Source organism: Eubalaena glacialis, chromosome 13 (assembly GCF_028564815.1).
Source record: "Eubalaena glacialis isolate mEubGla1 chromosome 13, mEubGla1.1.hap2.+ XY, whole genome shotgun sequence".
In the NCBI taxonomy this organism is placed as follows: domain Eukaryota; kingdom Metazoa; phylum Chordata; class Mammalia; order Artiodactyla; family Balaenidae; genus Eubalaena; species Eubalaena glacialis.
Window position 1 is genome coordinate 21,839,193 of NC_083728.1, and position 24,256 is coordinate 21,863,448.

Sequence of the window (24,256 nt, forward strand, 5' to 3'; positions counted from 1 at the left end):
AGCAGATAATGTGGTCATTATTTGTAAATACTCCAAATGTGCTTGAGAAAGAGATATACTCTCTCACTGTTGGGCAATGATTTCCAAATATGTTTTCTTAAATATCTATTAAAATCAAGCCTATATTCCAAAGACTAGAGTATGGAAAGGGAAAAACAGTAACTTCATAGTGGGGAAGTCTGGCAGCCACCACCTTAACCAAGTAATCAAGGTTAATATCACTGGTGATAAGTCATGTTATATACTCCCTGATAGGATGTGATGAGAGGGGCTTTTCACCTCTGTGATATTCTTCCCCCAAACCCATAACTCCAGTCTAATCATGAGAAAACATCAGAAAAGCCCAAATTGAGAGACATTCTACAAAATATCTTACCAACACATTTCAAAATTGTCAAGGTCGGGACTTCCCTGGTGGCCCAGTGGTTAAGAACCTGCCTGCCAATGCAGGCACGGGTTTGATCCCTGATCCAGGAAGATCCCACATGCCACAGAGCACCTAGGCCCGTGTGCCACAACTACCGAGCCTGGGTCTAGGGCCCACGAGCCACAACTACTGAGCCCGCGTGCCTAGAGCCCGTGCTCCGCAACAAGAGAAGCCACCGCAATGAGAAGCCTGCGCACAGCAACGAAGAGTAGCCCCCCACTGGCCACAACTAGAGAAAGCCCGCGCGCAGCAACAAAGACCCAACACAGCCAAAAAAAAAAAAAAAAAAATCCTTTCAGCCTCTTATTCCAACCACTACTGCAGTGACCTTAAAAAAAAAAAAAAAAAAAAAGACTCCGTGCTCCCAATGCAAGCAGCACAGGTTCGATCCCTGGTCGGGAAGCTAAGATCCCACATACTTAGCAGCCAAAAACAAAAACAAAAGACTGTCAAGGTCGTGAAAAATAAGGAAAGACTGAGAAACTGTTGCAGATTGGAGAAGATTAAGGAAACATAATGACTAAATGTAATGTGGTATTCTGGATTGGATCCTGGCACAGAAAATGGACATGAGTGGGGAAACTGGTGAAATCCAAACTGAGCTTGGAGTTCAGTTAATGGTAAGGTACCAGTATTAACTTCTTAATTTTGACAAATGTGCTTATTAGGGGCACCTGGGTGAAAGATACATGGGAACTCTTTGTACTAGGTTTTAAACTTTTCTGCAAATCTAAAACTATTCCAAAATAAAGGGTTTATTTTTAAAAGTCATCTATTACTTGTACTGTTCAAATTTTCTAGTAAAAATAAAGCAAGGGAAAAAATAAAGGGTGGAGGAGGTTTCTGTCTCCACTTCTCCAAACACTTCTACTTTGGAGCCTTCTGAAGTCCCCAAGAGAAGGAAACAAACACAAAACTTGGCCATCTTCTTGATATGGTGCAGAAGAACCTTCAATAAATAATAACAAAGGTCAATAATTTAACAATGAGGTAGGGCATCTGCTATATCAAGAGTTTTCATTCATCACTCTGTTTAACCTTCACCACGTCCCTCTAAAGGAGGTAACTGGGGCCCAGACAGGTTGAAACTTGTCACCCAAGTTTCTGGCTGGGTTGGACCAGATCTGTGCGACTCCAAAGCTAGCGCTCTCCCAGCCACTCCAGGCTGCTGCCCTAATCCTCAGTGGTGCATGCCATCCCCACTGGCTGTCTTAGAGCTCCTCCCTGCATCCCCCACGCTGCTTTTGCACGTGGACCACTCCTCCTTTGCCCAGTTAATTCTACTTCCTCCGGGAGAACTTCTCTGACACCCAAAGAGGTCAGGTGGCCCTGTTGAATCTCACAGCACCTGTCATTTGTCCTCCATAGCATTTCTTACAGTCTTTAATGATTTCTTCATTTATGGGTTACTTGTTTATCATGATGGAACTGTGAGCTACCAACTGTCTATGTTCACTGGTGTGTGTTCCCAGTGCTTACTTAGCACTGAGGCTGGCACTTAGTAGGTGCTCAGTTAACAAGTAGTAACTGACTGAATGAACGCACTCCCAGCACACTAAGGTTAATTCTAGGAGGTGTGGCTTACGCTGGGCGAGCACTACGGAACTTGGCATCCTGCCTCCAGAAGGTTCTGGCACATGATGCAGGGATTCCATCCGGCACACCTGATATATACCTGGCCCTGCTCTGCCAAGATGGGGAAGAGGGATTCCAGGGGATGGGGAACCCAGGCTGGAGGAACTTCTTTACCAGATGCAGCAGCCTTCCTGTAAAGGAGGCATCCTTTACAGGCACTCTTCTTTCATGGAATTAGCCTCGAACCCCTCATCATCTAGATCTGTGTGCTGTCCAATAAGGTAGCCACCAGCCACACGTGCTACAAGCATAACCAAGATGTGCTATAAGCATGAACTGTACACCAGATTTCAAAGATTTCGTTTGGGGGAAAAATATAAAACATCTCAATCATTTTTATATTGATTATATGTTGAAATGACAATATTTTTTGATGTAGTGAATCAAATAAAACCATATTACTAAAATGTATTTCATCTGCTTTTTATTTCTTTAATGCAGCTAGTAGGAAAATTTTAAATTACATGTATGGGTTTATATTGGACAGTGCTGTTCTAGACTGTACACTCCATGAGGCTCCTCCTCAGCTTAGTTCAGGATTGTGTGCACAGCTTAGAGCAAGGCCCGCACATAGTGACTGTTCCATAAATATCTGGAAAGAGAACTTATTATCTATATACCTGTATGTGAACCCCATGAGGGCAGATCCTGCTTCTCAGCACAATGCCTGACAAATCTTTTTTGCATGGACAAATAAACCTTCATTCTCCCAGATGTCTGTTCTCCTGGCTTGATTATACTGTATATAAAACTCCCACCAGCTGCCTCACCTCTGGTACCAGGCACCAACTTGCTGATAGGATCATGGCCCTTCTTGACCCGAATCCTGGTTCTTGGGCCACCTCGGTCATACCCTGCCAAGGTTTTTGCAAGCTTAGAAGACCTAGGATGACACCTGCCTCAGACACAACCGTAATGAGATGCGCACTTGATACTTTGGCGTTGGCTGAAACATGCCTATCGTCTCTGTACATGTCAGGTTCACAAGTTCAGTCCTCAAGACTGGTGATTTAGATGGGGACTATTTTAGGAAGATTGGATAATAGGCCATAATTTGAAACAGATGGAGGGAATGGTAAAATATCCTAATTTCCAGTCTCCCAGTACAAACAAGCATCTGACAGCCTCGTATGTTTGTGCTATTTATGAAATCAGCCTGCAACATTTTTCACTACTTGATACACCAGGCAATGGAAAACCAGCTGAACCGTTCATTGGAAGGGAGACAGGTCCCTTCATTTCTCTGAGCCTTGGTTTCCTCATTTATAAAACGGAGGATAATCAAGTCTACCTCACCGGTTGTTGTGAAGATTAAGTGAAGTAATTATATATACAGGCTCACTTAGTACAGTGCATGGAATTTAATAAAAGTTCAATCAGTGGTAGGGATGATTAACACCAGCCCCACTGGGACGTCTGCAAATTTGCAAAGAAGTAAGTATTTATGGTGTCACGTTAATAGATGAGTTTGTCATAATGACATTTTATATTTGTTCTTCATTTTAACTATCAACAAGCTAGACATACTCGTCGAATAAAAATAGCTGATGTGTACAGAGCACTCAGTGTGGGGCACGTACTGTGTTATGCATCTAACAAGCATCATCTTATTTCATCATTACTATTTGTGGTAGGTCCTATTCTGATGGTCAAACTACAGAGCCAGAAACCGAGGCTCAAGGAGGCAAAAGAATGTGCTCCAGGCCCCACAGCAATTAAGGGACAACATCAGAATTCAACAGGCTCTTAACGATTTCTCTAGGTCGCTTCCTAATGCAGGCCGAGTTAGGTATCCTGGTGACATGGCAGTTGTAGTCATGGGGGCAGAGGGGCCTCAGTGAACTATTCCTGGTACCCATGGTCGAGGCCACCACTGGCTTCATCCCTCATCCTTAAATGCAGCTTGAGCTCCTCGCCTGTGTCAGCCACTACACCGGTAAGTAACACCTTGTAGGCTGTTATGAGCAGGGACTCATTTAGCTCCCTCTCCTAATGGTACAGCGATGGTGAATGTAACGTCTCTTAGAAAGAAAAGGAAGACAGGAATTTTGGTCACTTGGCCACGCCTTATAAGAATTCAAGGAAACTGAACCCCAGGCCTTGTAGCAAGTGCTGCTCAGACTCCATAGCCAGGCCTTGTACAGCAGCACAAACATGGTTTGGAAATTGGAATCTCATCCTCTCCCTGTAAAAATTCTAGAAACGGTTCTCTTGCCTACAACAGGAGCTCAGTGCTCTGCACCTCTGGACTCTGCTGTTAAAGGGACTTAATTCTTCCATCTCTTCCTGTTTTTGTTCCTGCAACCAATCACTCAGGCTCTTGACACGCTAAGAACTCCCCAAGAGGAAAACATGCCTGGTTTGGTTAGCACTGTTCTTGGTCCTAGACCAAGGTCATGGGTTAGGCCTGCCCATGGGTGATGGCACCGAGTCCACCGAGCTGTGGCTGCGGGGTGGGGCGAGGGGCTGCGCACTGACAATACAGTGCCTGCCCTCCAGATGTGCACAGCCTGGTCTGACTAGCTAATCCCAACTTGATTCAGCTACTGCCCTCACCACATGGCAGACGTTGCTAATTAGCCATCGCCCTGCAGAGGCCTCAAAGGTGTCTCGTCCCCCCCAGTTCCCTGGGCCTGGTATCCCAGAGGAAAGATTCCTCCCATCACTGGTCCGTGCTGTGATGGAGACTGCACAGGCTGCCATGAACGCCCAGAGGTGAGAGCTCCTCACTCTACTCCAATCACACCTCCTAGGTGAGGCCTTCTCCATCTACAGATTCAAAGGCCATGCCCCCTGCTTGCCCCCAGACTTCCTGTTTCTCTGCTTGATTATTTTTCTTCTCAGTCCTTCTCTAGCATACTAGACATTTCAGTACTTTGTTTACGGTATGTCCCATCCTCTAAAATGGAAGCACTATAAAGGCAGGGGTTTTCGCTCTTTTGCCTTCTTTTATTTATCATTTCCTAGAATTATGCCTATCCAAAATTGAACTTGATGTGAATGAAAGGAAGGGCAGGGGATCCAGTCTGGGTGGAGGTTTAGCCAGTGAAGGCTTCCTACAGGAAGTGACACAAGCTGAGTCAGGCGAGCATCTGAAACGGAAGGGGCATTCCAGGCACACGAAACGCAGGCCAGGAAAAGGGCAGCATGGTCAGGAACCTTACGTGGTAGCATGGCTGGGGCCTATGGTGCTTGTGAGGCGTGATGTGTGAGATGCGGGTGGACAGTAGACCATGGTCACAGGGGAGGGCCCTGCGTGTCTACCCTGGCGAGTGGGAAGCCTAAGCTGGGGCTGAGGGTAGCAGAGGGCAGGGGAGGGCAGACTTAAGAGGCTGGGTCAGGGGTGAGCATCATTTATAATTTGAAAGTGAACAGGTTAACGATCAGGAAGCGCTGTCCTCTATTGAGTGCTACGTGCGGGGCGGGCAGGCAGGATGGTGCAACCTGCACTTCTAATGCATTACTTCACCCACCCCCACCTCCAGTCATTATACCAGGATGCCACGGAAACAGGGCGAGGAATGAGTGACACCTCCGGAAAGTGACCAGTCTGGCGAATTACGAAGGAAATTTTGGTGCCCTTGGGCCCAGCCACGGTCAGAGATCACACCTCTGTAGGCTTGTGACTCCCCTCCCCTCCCCCATTTAACCAACCACAGCACCTCGCACCTCTCCCCTCTCCAGTGCTCCATCGCAGCCCCCTCCTACAGAACACAGACAAAATGGCATCAGGGGCCCCCAGGCTATAGGATTGAGGTAGGGGGGGTCCAGAAAACCATGAAAGAATAAACAGAATAAAGGGGAGGGGAATGGGGCATAGACACTGGTACCAAAAGCTGACAGGAATTTGCTTAGCAATGAGGGGACAGTCGGTGTTAAAGAAAGAGGGCTCCAAGTGTCAAGGCAACAACCAGCAGTGAAATCTCGCTGGAAAGGAAGGGGCTTTGGCTAAGTGGGCGGACATGTGCTCCTTTTTCACTAGAGGACTAGGGCCACGGTGGGATGAAACTGGCCCAGAGAGGAGTCGGAGCAGGTGGGGGTCTTCAAGAGAGCAAATGGGAGACTTCACATGGCCCTTGGGCAGGTACCAAGGAGAGGGGAACGGCAGAAACAAGGACCTCTGCTGCGGCTGCCCAGCAGCGTGGACCCTCCAGGCCCAAGAATGCCTCCCACTGACAGAAGCCATCAATTTGCTGACCTCACAAAGGTGGGCCTGACCACCTGGTTTCTACCTCAGCCCCAGTCAGGTGATTCAACGTCACTGGAAGGAATGGACAGCGAACTCCTCCGTTCTCACCAGGGCCTTTGGCAGAGTTCCCCTGTGTGGACACCTGAAAGGTGAGCAGAGTACCACGTACCCACAGGGTGGTGAAGCGCACCACTGCCGTTATTGTTACTGTACCAGTAACCCCAACACCTGGCCTTTGCCCACCACACCCCCAGAGTTCTCCCAAGGGCAGCTGTTCGTCATACATCCCTCTCCCAGCCCTGCTCAAAACCATCTCCCCAAATTCACCCCGTGTACTTTCACCCCCAGAGCCCAAAGCTCTCCTGCCTTCCTCGAGGACTTCAGCCCCTGACTGTCTCTACGTCCACCCCGCCCTCATCCTCTCTTCCAAAGCCCTGGAGCAAACATTCCTCCGCCAACAATTCCCGTCTCTGCTAAACCTGAGCCCCCAGAAGCACTTGGGAATATGTAACCCCATGTCAATTCTACATCCCATCCCCCATCCCTAGGTCAGGCCTCAGGAGTGTGCTAAGTGGAAAGTCTCAACGACTGAAACTTGGAAGACCTGCCCCTGTGACCCACTGTCTCTATACCCAGCTGTGCACATGGAAGCAAGTATTAAAAAGAGAAAACAAAACCATAAAAAGCGGCAAGGCAGTTTGAAGATTTACTGAAGTGGGTGAGAGGACACGATGCCCAGCACAGAAGACTCCAATGGGAACTCTTGTTTCTAAAAAGTTACACCAGGAGCAGACAAGGGAACACGGAGGCCACTGGATGACCTGGTCCAGACGGAAGGAAAGCAGTCTTCTGGGTCCGCGGTGCTCTGTGGCCCCTGCTGGGAAGGGCAGAGACAGCTGAAGGTCTCCAGTTCTGAATCCCAAGTCCCCAGAGTCCCAGGACTTTCCCTCTGCCCCGCTCACTGGGGCAAAGTCCTTCCATACTGTGCTAAGGCAACAGGAGAAGAAGGTCTGGTGATGATCAGCGGCAACATCCCTCTTCACTCTGCTACGCCAGCATCCGTGAACAGCCCCAAAACAACCTAAAGGAGGAAGTCACATGAGGCCGGCAGCTTGGAATTTCTATTTCAGAAACACAGGCCGACTTAGCACCTTGGCAGTTACTCACCATGAGGAGGCCCTTCCAGGGGAGCTGGGACCCAGGTCACCATCCTGAGAGGCCAGAGCTTCCATCCCTTGAGGCTTCCTTCAAGGCAGCACCCCAGAGTGATGAGGAGGCCACGGGGCAGGAGGTCAGGACCAGGGATAACTCTCCAATGTTATCTCGTCTTCCTTCAAGCTGACACACGTGAGAGTGCCCCCAATTAGTCAGGCATGAGCTGAGGGCTTTTCACACCAAACTCGGCTCAAAAAGGAATCTCGAAACTCCCAGAGAAGAGTCAAAATTAACACTGTCTTTAAAAAATGGGCCTTCTCACGGTGACAGAGCAAATGTAGTAACTGGCAGAGAGACGGCTGGAGAGCTTGCTCTCAGGAGCTCTTCCCACTCGGCCCCACCCCCTGTGGCAGGAGTGGGGACCGCCACCCCCAGCAGCTGTCCCCCGCACTGTCATTACTGCCTGTACACTGGACTCCCAGGTGCTCACGCTCACCCCAGCCTCAAATCGTCCTCGTGTTCCTCCCTTCCCCCCGAAGACCTTCCTACGGCCTATCACATCCCACTCCTCCAAAGGCCAGGTCCACCACCTCCAACAAGCTGCTTCCCTTTGAAAATCTTATGGCAACCACTATACACCACCCAACATCGTGCTTATTCATTATGTGTAATTCATCCTGGTTCCTTACACCCCCTAAAGTATCTAAACCTGACACAGACGTAGCCTGGCTCTGCTAACAGGAGGCCAAGCTGAGACAGGCCAAGCTCGGAAGTCTCCTGTCACTGCCTGTCACACAGCAGCCCCCAGTGCCTGACGGCTGGAAAGCACGGGCTGGAGAGAAGCAGGAGTGTGTGAAAGCGCCAGCATTTGAAAGGGACAGGTGTGGACCCTCCAAACACGGGAAATTGCTTTCCACAATTCCTCTCCCTGCATTATCAACGACCAGAGCACGGACAGCCCATGGTCACTTTTGAATGCAGGTGCGTACAAGGTAGAGAGAGCTCCAGGAACAGAAGGGAGTGCCAGTGGCCTACAGGGTAGACTGAGTCTGGGAAAACCACCCAACCAAGCACAGGACCCACGGAGTGGCCATTCTTTCCTGCAAAACCCCAACAGAAAACTTCTCCCAAGGGGAATCAAAGAGAAGTCACTTTGGGGCTTCCCTGGTGGCGCAGTGGTTAAGAATCTGCCTGCCAATGCAAGGGACACAGGTTTGAGCCCTGGCCGGGGAAGATCCCACATGCCGCGGAGCAACTAAGCCCATGCGCCACAACTACTGAGCCCGCGCTCTAGAGCCCACAAGCCACAACTACTGAAGCGTGTGCGCCTAGAGCCCGTGCTCCGCAACAAGAGAAGCCACGACAACGAGAAGCCCGCGCACCACACGAAGAGTAGCCCCTGCTCACCGCAACTAGAGAAAGCCTGCACACAGCAACAAAGACCCAACACAGCCAAAAATAAATAAATACATTTAAAAAAAAAAAAAGCACAGTAAAAAATCCACTCAAAACAAAACAAAAAAAGAGAAGTCACTTTGGACAAAAACGGGAAAATATTACGGTTGGAAATTACAGAAATCATGTGGTCTTAAGAACCACAAAGTCACCTCTAACACAGCTTTGGTTTTTCAAATGAAGAAAACAAGGTTCTGAATAGGACACTGGCTAAGACGGCAGCAGAAGGGGATTCAAAGCCAGGGGAGGAATCTCTGATGCCCAGGTCCACCCATTTTCCATCACAACATGCTTCTGCCCACACTCCAGGGAAGGACAGATACCCCACAACTCTCACTGCCCCAGTGGAACTCTAGAGGCTCCACCCCTGCAGCAGCTACTGCAGGGCCAGATGTGGTCCAGGATGCCCAGGGCTGGGGTGGCGAGCAGACCTGGGGACTCGTGGATGCTGCCTTCAGCTCACCTCTCGGCTCCCCTACATCTTCACCCAAAGCCCCTGGGAACACACACACGACTACCAGATGAGAGGACCCAACACTCCAGAGAATGGACCAGAGATCTTACCTCAAGGACACTGGGGTCTAGACCACTTCCGACATGACAACTTCCATGACACCTTTGCACACAGTGGACTCATCTGCAACAGACAAGAAGCCAAGGATGAGCACCCAGCTTGTTCCTGCTCACAGCAGAGCATGGCAGGCACCAGGAAAGGACTTAGTGCAAGACTTACCAGACAGTAAACGTTCTGCATGTGTTGGCTGTTATTATTTCCTGAACAGACACACTATTTCTTCATACAAAAAACAGTAGTTAACTCTAAAAAGGGAGACAGTGGATGGCCTATGGCAGGGTGGCCAACGCCAATCAACGTGTAATTGATCAGTGATAGGCGGAAAAGGATGCCACTGCCAGGTTTACGGGAACGTGCCATGGCCGACTGACAGCAACTGGGCATCAAGGGGAACTTAAGCAGCACACAGGGCCTGGTTCCCAACAGCAGGGGCAGGAAGCGAATGCCCCAACAATGACACTAATGCACGCATGATAGACCCCAAGACCCCGGAGGCCCAAGGTGTGGCAGGGAAGAAGCAGGAGTGTGTGGGAAAGCTCCCGGAACTGGAGGGTGAGGATGTGAACCCTCCAAATGCAGGACAACCCTACCACGTTTCCTCTGCCTGCACTACCAAAGTGCAGGCCACGGGCAGCCCGTGATCACTTCCAAGTGCAGGGTCAGGAAAGGACAGAGGGCTTGCTGAAAAAGGAGGCCAATGGCAGAGGCCTGGAGCAGTCAGCCTAACGGAGCACAAGGGCCCAGTATCTGCTTCTAATCCTGCAAAAAAGCCTTCCACGTGGCCCGGAAGGGAGAGACAAAGGGAGGACACCTCTGAAAGGTGTAAAAGACACCTTGTAAAAGACAGGGACTAGGTGATCTGAAGACAAATGGCCTCATTGTAGTCCTGCTTTATGGAGGATGAAACCAGCGATAAGAGAAGGTCCCAAAGTTAGGAGGAGGCAGAGAAGTGACTGACACCTGGGTACAGGTGGACATACCGAAATCCTTTCCCTGCCTCCGTTCACACATTCTGCTGCCAACATAAGTCTGAGGAAGGGCTCCCCAGGGGCTCTCAGAAACAAGCACATAAAGAGGAACCAGGTGTGTTCTCAAAGGCCCCAGAGAGGGTAAAGCTGAGGGCCGGGTCGAAGCCACTCTTGTCTCTCCTCTAGCTGCTTTCCAGACCACGGCGGGACCTGCGTGCACCTTGAGGGAGGTAAAGCCCCAGATCTCCAGGGAACAGAGCTCACCTCAGCAGCACGTGCTCCAGCCGCTTCTTGACAGGATGGGGACACCTCTCAAGGGTCTCCTCTGCAACAATCGAGAAGCCCTGGATGAGTAACCTAGATCCCACCTGGTCACAGCATGTCCTGGGAAGCCCAAGCAGAGTACATGGCATAGCGGCTAGCCACTTCACAAACGTGGGCTGTTGTTACCAACCCACGAGCCACGCCACCTACTCATGAACAGGACGGAAGTTATTACTCCACATGGGACAACAGCTCATGTGCATCTGAGGCAGAGGCCTTTTCAGATCGTCTTTTGTGCAAACTCTAATGACATTGTACAGTTTCTGGAAGCTGGATCTTGAACAGGATAAAAGTCCAGGACAGGTCTGGGAGCGTGCAGCACCTGACAGGCCGTGCCTGGCCTGGTCTGGCCTTGACCCGGGGGTGGGGTAGGAGGGGTGAAGGCACCTCAGGCTGCCTGCGGAGGTGAGGTCTGGTGTCTATTTAAGCCTTGTCCAATTGCAGTACTGCTCTGGTTCCTGCCACCATAACCGCAGGCCAGGGGGAAAGTCTCCCCTGGTGGACTGGGCTCCATCTCATGCCGAGGGACCTCCAAGGGATAAATACTGGTCAACGGGAAGAACAATTCCAAGAAAAGGAAACACAGGAAGTGCCCCCACCTCTCCCCCGGCTGGCTGGCTCACAAGCAGTCTTTCCCTGATTCTCCATGACATGATGGGCCACGCCACCTCACCGGGATGCGTCTGTCCTTTCCTTCTTTCCTGCTGGGCAGCTGTTCCACAGTTGCTGAGCACCGGACACCTGCCAGGCACTGAGCCTGTGGAGAGGCAAAACTCAGACACTGACCTTGAGATCAGAGCAGAGAGAGGCAAAAAAACAAGAGAACCAACGATTTCCATGAAGTATGATTAGTGCCCTCATCTCACATCAAGCCACTTCCCACACTACATCACACCAGGAAACATGCTTGACTAAGGACCTGGAAAGGGGAGAGCGGGGAGGCAGACCTGGCTTCCTGGAGGGAAGCCCTTGGTGAAAATTACCCGAACAGTGGCTCCACAGCCAGCCCATAGCTCCTTAGACACAGCCCATGCTTTATCTTCCTTTTTTTTGGTTAATTACTTAATTTATTTATTTATTTATTTTTGGCTGTGTTGGGTCTTCGTTTCTGTGTGAGGGCTTTCTCTAGTTGTGGCAAGCGGGGGCCACTCTTCATCGCGGTGTGTGGGCCTCTCACTATCGCGGCCTCTCTTGTTGCGGAGCACAGGCTTCAGACGCGCAGGCTCAGTAGTTGTGGCTCACGGACCTAGTTGCTCCGCGGCACATGGGATCTTCCCAGACCAAGGCTCGAACCCGTGTCCCCTGCATCGGCAGGCAGATTCTCAACCACTGCGCCACCAGGGAAGCCCTATCTTCCTTTTTTAAAAGCTTCTCTGCAACTAGCACTGGGCCTCGCATAGGGAGCACTCAGTAAGCCGGACACCAGGGGCCAGGAGGCAGATGTAAAAGGCGGCGGGAGGAAGGCCGTGTGGGACAGCTCCAGAGTTCGGAAGGGACAGGAGTGAACCCTCCAAACACGGGGAAATGCTTTCAACAACTCCTCTGCCGGCACTACCAGTGACCAGGGCACAGCCAGCCCACGATCACTTCCCAATGCAGGGGCAACAAAGGGCAGAAGAAGAGCCAGGCAGAGGAGCCCATGTTAACAGACGGCTCTCCGCCCAGGCAGGGGAAAGCTACCCAGCCAAGCCCGGGACCCCAACGCTATTCTCACTTCATGGAAAGACTCCATCTCCCCTCATCAACAGAGGCCACAGGAAGACCAGCTTCTCGTAAAAATGCCTCAAGTACTCATCCACCCACAAAATACCAACTAAGTACCTACTAACCACTTGCCAGGCACTGGGGGTTCAAAGCCACAGACCAGGCCTCTGCCCTCCCGGACTGCTTGCTGTTTCCCCCCGTGGAAGGAGAGGAAAGCTCAGGAGAATGAAGTAACTCACCCAAGGTTCCACGGCTAAGGAGGGGCTGCGTCAGCACCTGAACTCAGGCCTTTCTGGCCCCCAAACCCAGCCCCAGCCTCCTGCACAAGGCTTTGCAAGACAGTTCCCAGACCCCCCCGAGCCCAGGGACCAGCCCCTCTGCGGTGGGGCAGGAAGGCCACGGCCCCCAGTTCAAGGCCCTCAGGAGCAGCACTTGCCCAAGGGACAGCTCAGCCCCTAGACACAGTGGGGCGCAGAGGCAGTGCGGCTCAGGGTCCTGCAGGAGAGGAGAGGGCGCTGGCAGAGGCAGGCGCAGCAAAGCCCTTCGAGGGAGGGTCTTCAGCAGCGCAGGGCCCGGCCAGGGAACGGGTGCGGAAGGGCTTCGGTGCGAAGCAGGGACAGGAAGCCAGACTCTGCCCCTCGGGGGCCCCGGGGCGCCCTCACTTTAAAGCTCAAACACCCGTTTGGAAAATGGAGGTTTCAACACTTTCCCTTAAAACTTATTAAGGGGAAATGGGCTAACGGTCACCAGAGTATTTGGCCGGTAACCGACGAGCGGCTTTGGGGCATGAAACGCTGGAGTCGGAGGTGATGGGCAGTGAATCAGGGGCTCTGGCGCCCCTCGGGCCAGGTTCACACGGGCTCTGCACGATCCCCTGCGGGACCTCGGGCCCACGCGTCACCCGACCGGTCTCTCGACATCAGCGGGCACAAGTCTCCCCACGGGGCGGGTGAGACGGCGCCGGCCGGTGGCGCGGTGACCCGAGGCCTCTTTGTCGAGGACACGAGTCCCGAAAGGTCCACACGCGGCGGAGGGGACGGGCTCAGAACAGGGAGCGGACAAGGGCTCCGAGGTGACCTGCGGCCGGAGCTCCCCGCCCCCTCGGGCCTCAGTTTCCCCTCCTGTCGGTGGCGGGGAGACGGAGCACCGGCCTTGGAGGCCGCCGGGGGTCCCTGGGCAGCGCGGCCCCGCAGTGACTCACCCAGTGCGCCGGGACTGTCGGCTGCAGGTCATAGGGGACGACGTGAGAAGATGCTGCACAGTTCCCAGCGACTAGGACGCAAGGCCCAGCGTCCTGCGGTTGAGCGCCAGCGGAAATGCAGTCGAGGTGCGGGATGCCGCCTAGAGAGGCAGCTCCCAGGGCGGAACCCGCGCAAGCGGTTCCTTCGCGCCCCCTTGTGGATGAGAACTGAAACTCTGACCTCCCAAGTCTCCAAGCATCCTTTCCTCTTCCCAACCACCCATCTGAATATTAAATGGCTAGGACATCTGTAGTTTTGACCTGTCTACTCCTTCTCCCTGATTTTCTTGTGGCATTCACTTTTCCTGTTGAATTCAGTCTTGTTGGGAATATCAATTATGGTGTCCTGCCCTCTCCTGAGAAAGGGTTGGGCGTGGGACCCAAGCTGGGAAAATTATACTTTCTTCCTTAATTATGTATCTCCAGTGTGAGAGAGCAGGGATCCTAAAGGAGCTTGGAGGCTAGTTGTGGAGCTATGAGTGGAGTCATACTTCAATCAATTTCCAGACTACGGTGGTTTCTTGTAGGTGGTGTACCTTAGCAGGGTTTTGAAGGACTCAAACAGAAAGGGGGAAGGAGAAGATGTTCAGAAAAGGGAGGAAAAGGAAGATGCACAAGCTGATGTGGGGGAAGGGATGGGGGAGTGGATACATGTGTTGGGATGTGAAGAAGTTAGAAACTGGATAGGGCATCTCATTGCATGGCCTGTAATAGATGAATCTTTAAATGTTACAAGAGAAGAAAGAAATTCTCATTGTTGCAATGGGAGAGGCACTCACTTGATTCTGAAATGTAAGAAAAATTCCATGTGTCTCAGTCTGCTCTTGGTTCCTGAGGGCTTAAAAAAATGAGGAAAAGGACAATTGAAATGATCCAAATAAAGTAACATCAATAAAACAATGAGTAGAAACCAAAATGGCAGAAAATGAGCATAACCATACTTAGAGCAACATAGCCAAACAACTTTAGGAACGGGAAAAGGGGCTTTGTACAGTCAGCAGAGGGTGAAAAGTTAGAGAACAATATGTTTGACTTTTTGCCCATAAAATTTTAAATTTAGGTAAAATGAACACATTCCTGGAATATATTTAACAGAATTGCCTTAAGGAAAAATAGAAAACCTAAATAATTTCATAACACTTTAAAAAATTGAGGCTTCCCTGGTGGCGCAGTGGTTGAGAATCTGCCTGCCAATGCAGGGGACACGGGTTCGAGCCCTGGTCTGGGAAGATCCCACATGCCGCAGAGCAGCTGGGCCCTTAAGCCACAGTTACTGAGCTTGGGTGTCTGGAGCCTGTGCTCCGCAACAAGGGAGGCCGCGATAGTGAGAGGCCCGCGCACCGCGATGAAGAGTGGCCCCCGCTTGCAACAACTAGAGAAAGCCCTCACACAGAAACGAAGACCCAACACAGCCATAAATAAATAAATAAATAAATAAAAATTAAAAAAAAAATTGAATCAGTTAACTATCTTCCCACAAAGAAAACATCATACCCAGGTGTTGTTTTTTTAAAAAATAAATAAATTTATTTATTTATTTATTATTATTTTTAAAATTTATTTTTTTGGCTGCATTGGGTCTTCGTTGCTGCGTGCGGGCTTTCTCTAGTTGCGGCGAGCAGGGGCTACTCTTCATTGCAATGTGCGGGCTTCTCATTGCGGTGGCTTCTCTTGTTGCAGAGTACAGGCTCTAGGCGCGCAGGCTTCAGTAGTTGCAGCGCGCGGGCTTCAGTAGTGGCAGCACGCAGGCTCAGTAGTTGTGGCTCGCGGGCTCTAGAGCACGGGCTCAGTAGTTGTGGCGCACGGGCTTAGTTGCTCCGCGGCATGTGGGATCCTCCCGGACCAGGGTTTGAACCCGTGTCCCCTGCATTGGCAGGCGGATTCTTAACCACTGCTCCACCAGGGAAGCCCCCAGGTGTCTTAATAGGTAAATTCTACAAAGATTTGTAGCCTTACACAGTCTCCCAGATTATAAAGAGAGAACAGTTCTCAGTTCACATAATCCCCAAATTAGAAAAGGTTAATAAAAGTAGGGGCTTCCCTGGTGGCGCAGTGGTTGAGAATCTGCCTGCCAATGCAGGGGACACGGGTTCGAGCCCTGGTCTGGGAGGATCCCACATGCCGCGGAGCAACTAGGCCCGTGAGCCACAACTGCTGAGCCTGTGCGTCTGGAGCCTGTGCTCCGCAACAAGAGAGGCCACGACAGTGAGAGGCCTGCGCACTGCGATGAAGAGTGGCCCCCGCTTGCCACAACTAGAGAAAGCCCTCGCACAGAAACGAAGACCCAACACAGCCATAAATTAATTAATTAAAAAAAAATTACATTCACCCTTTAAAAAAAAAAAGAAAAGAAAAGTAAATTACAGGTTAATTTATTCAGTAATGTAGACCTAAACATCCTAAAAGTATATTGGTAAGTTTCAGGCGGAAGCAGCCTTGGTCAGTGATGACAGGTTAACAAAGGACCCAGCTCAGATTCGATCACCTTGAGGCTCCTCTTCCTTTCACCGTTGTTGCCCACCCTCTGCCCACTGCATCACTGGGTAGGGCCTGCCCAGTGAGCTCATCCAGGAAGGAGCTGGGTCTTGGCCAAGCATCCCAAGCAGGGCAAACCACAGAGACTCTGAAGTCTATGCATGCTTAACACCTATGCACCTATGCACGCTCAACACCTCCCAACCCACCCATGAGATGAGAGACCTCTGAGATGGGTGACTCCTCCCACAGCTATGAAAAGGTAGAAGGACCTATCCTTTGGCCTGGAAAGTAACTTTGAGGATTGAGAGTTCCAAGATTGTGGCGTTAAGGGCTGCATTTCTCAGAAGGCCCCTCTACTTCTTGCAAACATTTCTCTTATTCTAATGGACCTGCACGGGTTACACTGTCACAGGTTTAATTATCTTCTGCTTGTCCTCATGAAGCTTGTGGGAAAATTCCCCCAAAGTGTTGCCTTTTAAAGATATTCCCAAGAGTCTTCATTAGAAGGGCCCACCATTTAAGGATTAGAATGGAGATTTTTGAACCCCTCCCTTCAGGATGGTAGAACGTAGGGTGACTCTGCTAGACGAGAGAAGGATGTGCTAGGAAAACATCAAGTGTTTTCTATGTTCATCCAAGTATCCCTAACATCTCTGCTTTTCAGCCAGAGTCTATGATGTGAATGGCACGTCCATGAGTTGGGCAGTACACAACCTGCACAACCATATGTGGCGATCCTGCCTACCTACAGTGGAAGATGTATGGAGATGTACTTCAGGGCAAATGTAGCATATGTCCCCCCTACCCCATATACAAGAAACGGAGTAAATGTAAAGTCAGAAATCCACACACAGAGAGAGGGGGAGATGCAGGACAGAGAGTACTGGTGGAATTTCAGTCCCTGGTGTTTGTCATCTTGGAAGCCCAGTTCCACCTCTGCCTTTCCTTTTGTTCAGTTACATAAGCTTTCTAAGAATGTAATTCTTTTCTTTTTTTTTTAGCGTAAGTTAGGTTTCTGTCACCAACACTCCTGGCTAAATGCCCAAGTCTTTTCCTTAACTTATCCTAAATGGCCAGTTATTAAGGAATTCCATCAGTGGGGGTGAGAGGGGGAGGTTGGTATTTGCACGAGGCACTGCGTGTTTATCTCAGATGACTTTCCCATCTACGACGCTGGCCTACCTAACTGGAGATTCCAGCAAACAGGGCAGCATGTTGAGGTCTTGAAATAAATGTGTTACGACAACCTTTGCTCTTGGCGTTCAGACAACAGTCCATGCTCAGTGGCTTGTCCTTATTTGTCAGTCAGCAATGTGTCTGCAGACGTTAAAAGCAAAACAAAACTGCAGTGCACTCTCTGCAAGTTCCAGAAGGGATGGATGTTTCAAGTGGGTCTTTTGCCAGAAGGGGATGTGTTGGGGACTTACCCAGGCAGGAGTAGGCTGGTGATTAGGTCTGCCTGGACCAAGGCTCTTTCAGGAGTGGACACAGGGGGCTTAAGGAGGCTGTAAGGGGAGGAGGAGCCACCAGCTACTTGGAGCCACTGGTCATCAAGACAGAACAGTAGCAGCAAAAAGGGGGCAGGGGCACTGCTGAGCCAATGAACCTTCTATTCATTCATTCATTCATTCATTCAATACATGGTAAATAAGCGCTTCCGCTCTATGGGGCACTATGCTGGTGGGTGTGTCCAACAGATGTCAACAACAGCCTGATTAGCAGGAAATTGAGAAAGGAACAACAAAAACTACCACCTAAATAATTCCCCAAACAACTGTTCAAATTATTTTTCCCCATAAAGGCACTGGAAAAGCTATACCACTTTTCCAATACTGTTTTTTGTTTTTGTTTTTGTATAATGACTGGAGGCAAAGGGATGAATGAAAGAAGCCTATTGTGTCTGCCTTCCTCCAAGCTTAGAGTCTAATAATCCACTAATATCAAATAAGTTCTGTCCCATAAATGCAAGCATGGCTTTCTATTGGGAAGTCTGGTAGTTTATCACATTAAGAGGTCAAAAGTATGGTAAATATCACAGAATTTGGAGGAAGACAGATATTATGGATTAAGTTATGTACCCCCAAAAGGTGTTATGTTGAAGTCCTAACACCTGGTACCTGGGAATGTGACCTGATGTGGAAATAGTATTTGCAGATGTAACGAAGATGTAAATTAAGATGAGGTCATGTTGCAGGAGGGAGGACCATTAATCCAACATGACTGGTGTCCTTATAAGTGAGGAGAAAGACACCCCAGGAGAATGCCAGAGATTGGAGTGACACAGCTGCAGGATTGATGGACACCACCAAACACTAGGAAAAGGAAGACTCCTACCCAGAGTTTTAGAGGGAGCATGGCCCTGCTGACATGTTGATTTCAGACTTCTAACCTCCAGAATAGTGAGAGAATAAATTTCTGTTTTAAGCCACCCAGTTTGCGGTAATTTCTTTTCTTTTTTATTTTTTTAAACAGTGGTAAATTTTTTTTTAAATTAATTAATTTATTTATTTTTGGCTGTGTTGGGTCTTTGTTTCGTGCGAGGGCTTTCTCTAGTTGCGGCAAGCGGGGGCCACTCTTCATCGCGGTGCGCGGGCCTCTCACTATCGCTGCCTCTCTTGGTGCGGAGCACAGGCTCCAGACGCGCAGGCTCAGTAGTTGTGGCTCACGGGCCTAGTTGCTCCGCGGCATGTGGGATCTTCCCAGACCAGGGCTCGAACCTGTGTCCCCTGCATTAGCAGGCAGATTCTCAACCACTGCGCCACCAGGGAAGCCCTGCGGTAATTTCTTATGGCAGCCCTAGGAAACTAATTCAATAGACATACTTGAAATTTTTCTCTACCACATTTTACACATTAGCAAGCTATAATCCTTCTGAACCTCAAGTTTTCAACTTCAAAGTAGATAAAATATGCAAAATGGTGTGCCACTATGGAAAATAGTATGGTGGTTGGTCAAAAAATTAAAAATAGAATTGCCATAGGATCCAACAATTCCACTTACCCTCGAAACAAATGAACGCAGGGTCTTAAAGGGATATTTGCCCACCCATGTGCATGGCAGTACTATTCACGATAGCCAAAAGGTAGAAGCTACTCAAGTGTCCATTGATGGATGAATGGATAAACAAAATGTGGTCTATACATACAATGGAATGTTATTCAGCCTTAAAAAGGAAGGAAATTCTGACAAATGCTACAACATGGATGAACCTTAATAATATTACATTAAGTAAAATAAGCCAGTTATAAAAGGACAAATACTATATGATTCCACTTATATGAGGTACCCAGAGTAGTCAGATTCAGAGACAGAAAGTAGAATGGTGGTGGCCAGGGGCTGGGGATAGTGGGGAATAGGGAGTTAGTGTTTAATAGGTACAGCGTTTCAGCTTGAAAGATGAAAAGAGTTCTGGAGATTGATTGTACAACGATGCGAATGTACTTGACACTACTGAACTGAGTATTTAAAAATGACTGGGGCTTCCCTGGTGGCGCAGTGGTTAAGAATCCGCCTGCCAATGCAGGGGACACGGGTTCAAGCACTTGTCCAGGGAGATCCCACATGCCGCGGAGCAACTAAGCCTGTGCACCACAACTACTGAGCTTGCACTCTAGAGCCCGCGAGCCACAACTACTGAGCCCTCGTGCCACAACTACTGAAGCCCGTGCGCCTAGAGCCCATGCTCCGCAACAAGAGAAGCCACCGCAGTGAGAAGCCTGCACACCACAACGAAGAGTAGTCCCTGCTCACCGCAACTGGGGAAAGCCCACACGCAGCAACGAAGACCCAATGCAGCCAAAAATAAATAAATAAAATAAAAATGATTAAGATGGTAAATTTTATGTTATGTGTACTTTACAATTCAAAAATTTAAAAATAGGTAAAATAATGCATTGAAATACATGAATACCATAAGTGCTTTTTTTTTTTTTTTAGCTTTTGGCTTGTCGTCAGCTAGTAATACATTTTAGCTATCACCATCATCATCACGATTATCATAATTTGATAAAAATTACATTCATTCATAACTTTGAAAGATTCTTAGAATTCTAAAAATAGAATATACATCATAAACCATCGGTCAATATCACACGTAATGGTGAAATCATAGAAGAATTCTTCTATTTTTATCCTAGAAGTCCCAGAAAAATAGTCAGGGATGTCTGCTGCCCTTGGCCAGGACAACCCAAGGTCTTAAGAGTAAAGAATTGATATAGTCAGCTAGCATGGTGAGAGATAACGACCCAAAGTGAAATATTGTTATCCCGGAAGGCCCAGGTATTCAGGCAAGAAAGTTCATGATTCTCAAGGCAGGAAAGCTTAAGTATAATTAGTCACAAACATCTCAGTTATTTAGTTAGCAAAGGAGGTCCAAAGTTGTTGTTCAGGGAAACACAGGTTAATTAGCTAAGACCATCCAGATTCATTAGTCAAGAAGGTTGTTTTCAAGGATTGTCCACCACAGATAGAAGGAAAGTCTGATGTCACCAGCGAAGGTTATCAGTCTTTTGCTTGGACTTCGGTCCCCCAGGGCCCAGCCCTGCCTGTTTGGGAAGGGAGCGGGCCACCTCTTCTCCTTGTCTGTCCGCATGGCAGAGGCCTGAGCCATTTAGACTTTCACTGAGCCCACGTTGACCCCCCTCTCCGGAACCAGTGGCCTTCAGCCCAGGACAAAAATGAACCAGAAGCAGAACTACAGACAAAGAGGCTGTGGGAGTCAGAGGACCAGCGAGGGGACACAGGGAGGAGGGGATGCTGACACCTCGGTGGGAACTGACCCTGCTGGGGAGAGACCCTCTGTCTCATCTCAGTGTGTCTGAGCATCCAGTGAGGGCCTGGGGGCTGCTGGAGGCTCCCAAACAGGCCCAGACCCAGGCCATGGGGCAGCAGAGGCCCTGGGTGGCTGGACCGGCCAACGCTACCAATGGGCCTCAGTCCCAGCCTGCAGGAGCCCAAGCCTATTCCTCCCGAAAGATGCAGTGACAGATGATCAGTAAGACGGCGAGGAGGAAGATGAACAGAATAAGCAAGACCGCCAGCATGCTGATCATTCTTAGTGCAGGGACAGGGCTTGGAGATCCTGCGGGGCTCACCGGGCCAGCTGCTGACTTCCAGCCTAGACCCTGGGCATCACCTCCTTGGGACAATCTGTCTAGCCAGCCGAGACCCCATCTCCCCATCCCCCCCATCTCCAGGCTCCAGGAATCTCTCAGCCACTGTGAGGTCACAAACTCCAAGATGATGGAATGTTGGCCTCCCAGCCACATTTATAAATGTGACCAGTATGTTGAAAGAGGGACTTCTGGTATGTCATCATAAAAACATTTTTTTTCTGCCTGTCTCTTTAAGCTTTCTAAGTGGAAGTACCTTTTCCCTGCCCCCAGAAAAATATCAAGCAGTCATCAGTCTTCTGATCATTCTTAGGTAACAAGTCTTGTATTACTAAAAATGGGGAACATAGTTTTCATTCAATTATTTTAAATGTCCATCTCATGTATTAATCATGTTTTCAATGATCATTGATAGGTCAGACTTCTCTGCTCTCCACCAACTGGGGCCAAGCATAGGGTGGGTTGCTGTCTGCTGGGAGGGGATGGGAACCTTCTCCCCTTACTTATGCAAATGTGTTTCTCTTCACCAGGTTTCTGCCCACTCTCCCCAGCCCACCCCCACTCTCAATACCTCCAGGATCAGACGGAATGACGAGTGAGATGGGGGAACATTTCTCTCCAGGCTGGGCATGAAATTAATGCTGAGTATTCTCCCTCAGCCCCTATTTCAGGGGTTCTTCAGAGACCCCCCCTCCTGGTGCCCTTTGACTGTACCCCAGTGATGTGAACAGGCCCTCTTCTTGGGGTCCCCTCCCCCTAGCAGGCTCCCTGTAGGGCAGAACCTCTTGGGCAGCAGGTGGACAGTCCTATCCCAGATTTTACACCTGTTGAAGGAGACAATGAACTTTTGACTGAGGAGCGGGTTGGGCACGGGTCACCTGTGCTCCCCAACTCCAGGTGACATTTATCAAGTTCCCATGTGTTCCTGCTGAAGCTCCTGGTATGAGGATCACCAGAGAAAGGGGAAATTCCTCCTACTCTCCCTCTTGGGGGCAAGGTGGCGGGGGACTATTTTAAGACACAGAGTCCATAATTCCCTCTCTTTTTCATGTCTAACACTGTACTGTTAAGACCCTCAAATTAGAAGAGAGAACTGAGTCACAAGTAACCATTTTCCAGTTATTTTCTTCCTAAATTCTGCATCTGGTCCAATGCCTTCTTTAGAAGGCCGCTGCTATGATAGCAGGTGGAACCTTCAAAAACTGCCAAGATTGAACCACCTTTTACCTACCACAACTGTGATTTGTTGTTGTTCCACGGTTCATTCCACTATCTTGGTGCCTCCTTGGTGCTTTGGCTGAAATGTCCATTTTAATAGCCTGTTACACTAACAGCAAACATCAGCCACGCCTCTTAGATGCCCAGCCTCCTCTAGGCCCTGGGGATGCAGAAATGAACCAGCCTAGATCCCCTCCCTAGCATCACGGGTGCAAAGGGTACAGGAGATCATCTAGGTTGGAATTGTGGCTCTGCCCCTTCCCAGCTTTTGGAAGGCACCTTTCCCTTAATCTCCAGCTCAGAACAATGAGGCTCCCAACCTGAGTGTTGCAGGAGGCCCAGACCCCCTTAGGATGTCCCAGGCTCATGGGTGGCGGGGCCCTGTGGTAGGGACATGCTCTCAGCCTCCTGCTTGCTGCTTTTCTCCTCTGGCTCTGAAGGGCTGATCAAAGCCAGATGGCCTTAGACGTGTGCTGATATACAGCAGCCACCAGACACGTGCAGCCACATGCGGCACAGAGCACTGGAAATGTAGCCGGTCCCAACTGCAATGCACTCAGTATAAAACAAGCACTGATTCCAAAGACTTTGAACAAAGAAAAAGAAATCGTAAATATCTTATTAATAAGTTAAAAATATTGATTACACATTGAAACGTAATATTTTGGTTATCTTGGGTTAAATAAAATATACTATTAAAATTAATTTCACCTTTTTGGGTACCTTTTTATTTTTTTTTAATTTTAAAAAAATTTTTTGGCCGTACCTCATGCGGCATGCTGGATCTTAGTTCCCTAACATCGGTCAGGCCTGGATTTCCACACTGTGCTGACTTAGTGAAGTGCCAGGAATCTGAAGTGGGGAGACACTTGCTCGGACACAAGGGTGGGCTGTTTGCACTTGAGAATGTGGACCAAGTTAGTGGCGGGGTTGCCTCAGGTCTGAGAGATACACCCGGCCCAGGATGCAGGCAGTGTTAGTGCTTGTGGGATTAGGGGCCGTGAGCCCACCTCTCAAGCAAGCCTCTCTGCAGTGCCATCGGGAGTATGGGACCTCTGTCTGTCTTCTCTGGCACAATGCAAATCTGACCAGGTCCCCGAAATGCAAATTTAATCAAGTCCCTCTGCTTCAAGACTGCTTTTACTTTTAGGATGACGTTTTAGCAGAGCACCTGCCCACCTCTGTAGGCTTATCTCCTTGTCACCCTCATGTTCCAGTTTCAGGTCATCCGAACAATATTTTAGTCTGGTGATGTGTCCAAATAAGTATACGGCCAGAATTCATTCATTTGTTCAACTGTGCCAGCCACTAAACTGAGTACAATGGTCAATCGGACAAGATCCCTATTGTCCAAACTCAACACAATACATGAGTTCTTCAACCTAAATATCCATCAACAGATGAATGCATAAAGAAGATGTGGTACAGATACACAATGGAATACTACTCAGCCATTAAAAAGAATGAAATAATGCCATTTGCAGCAACATGGATGGACCTGGAGATTGTCATACTGAGCGAAGTAAGTCAGACAAAGACAAATATCATAGGATATTGCTTACATGCGGAATCTTAAAAAAATGATCAAACAAACTTATTTACAAAACAGAAACACACTCACAGACTTAGAGAACGAATTTATGGTTACCAGCAGGAAAGGGTGGCAGGGTAGGTATAGATTGGGAGATTGGGATTGACATGTACACACTGCTATATTTAAAATGGATAACCAACAAGGACCTACTGTATAGCAGGGGTAACTCTGCTCAGTACTCTGT

The 24,256-nt window shown here is 49.2% G+C and overlaps 1 long non-coding RNA gene and 3 other non-coding genes across 5 annotated transcripts; all 4 read right to left on the bottom strand.

Moving 5' to 3' along the window:
• Window positions 1-6,944: 6,944 nt before the first annotated feature.
• On the bottom strand, window positions 6,945-13,733 carry LOC133103962 (uncharacterized). 2 transcript variants are annotated; one of them, XR_009703437.1, is made up of 6 exons: window positions 13,633-13,733; window positions 11,327-11,484; window positions 10,668-10,728; window positions 9,426-9,498; window positions 7,419-7,589; window positions 6,945-7,332 (listed from the first exon to the last, which is right to left on the bottom strand). It is a non-coding gene; the product is annotated as an uncharacterized LOC133103962 (long non-coding RNA). The 2 variants fall into 2 exon arrangements; XR_009703438.1 differs by lacking the exon at window positions 10,668-10,728.
• Window positions 8,256-8,389, bottom strand: LOC133104611 (small nucleolar RNA SNORA71). The gene has a single exon (XR_009703669.1). It is a non-coding gene; the product is annotated as a small nucleolar RNA SNORA71 (small nucleolar RNA).
• LOC133104615 (small nucleolar RNA SNORA71) lies at window positions 9,962-10,094 on the bottom strand. The gene has a single exon (XR_009703673.1). It is a non-coding gene; the product is annotated as a small nucleolar RNA SNORA71 (small nucleolar RNA).
• On the bottom strand, window positions 12,195-12,328 carry LOC133104613 (small nucleolar RNA SNORA71). Its single transcript, XR_009703671.1, has one exon. It is a non-coding gene; the product is annotated as a small nucleolar RNA SNORA71 (small nucleolar RNA).
• Window positions 13,734-24,256: the final 10,523 nt, after the last annotated feature.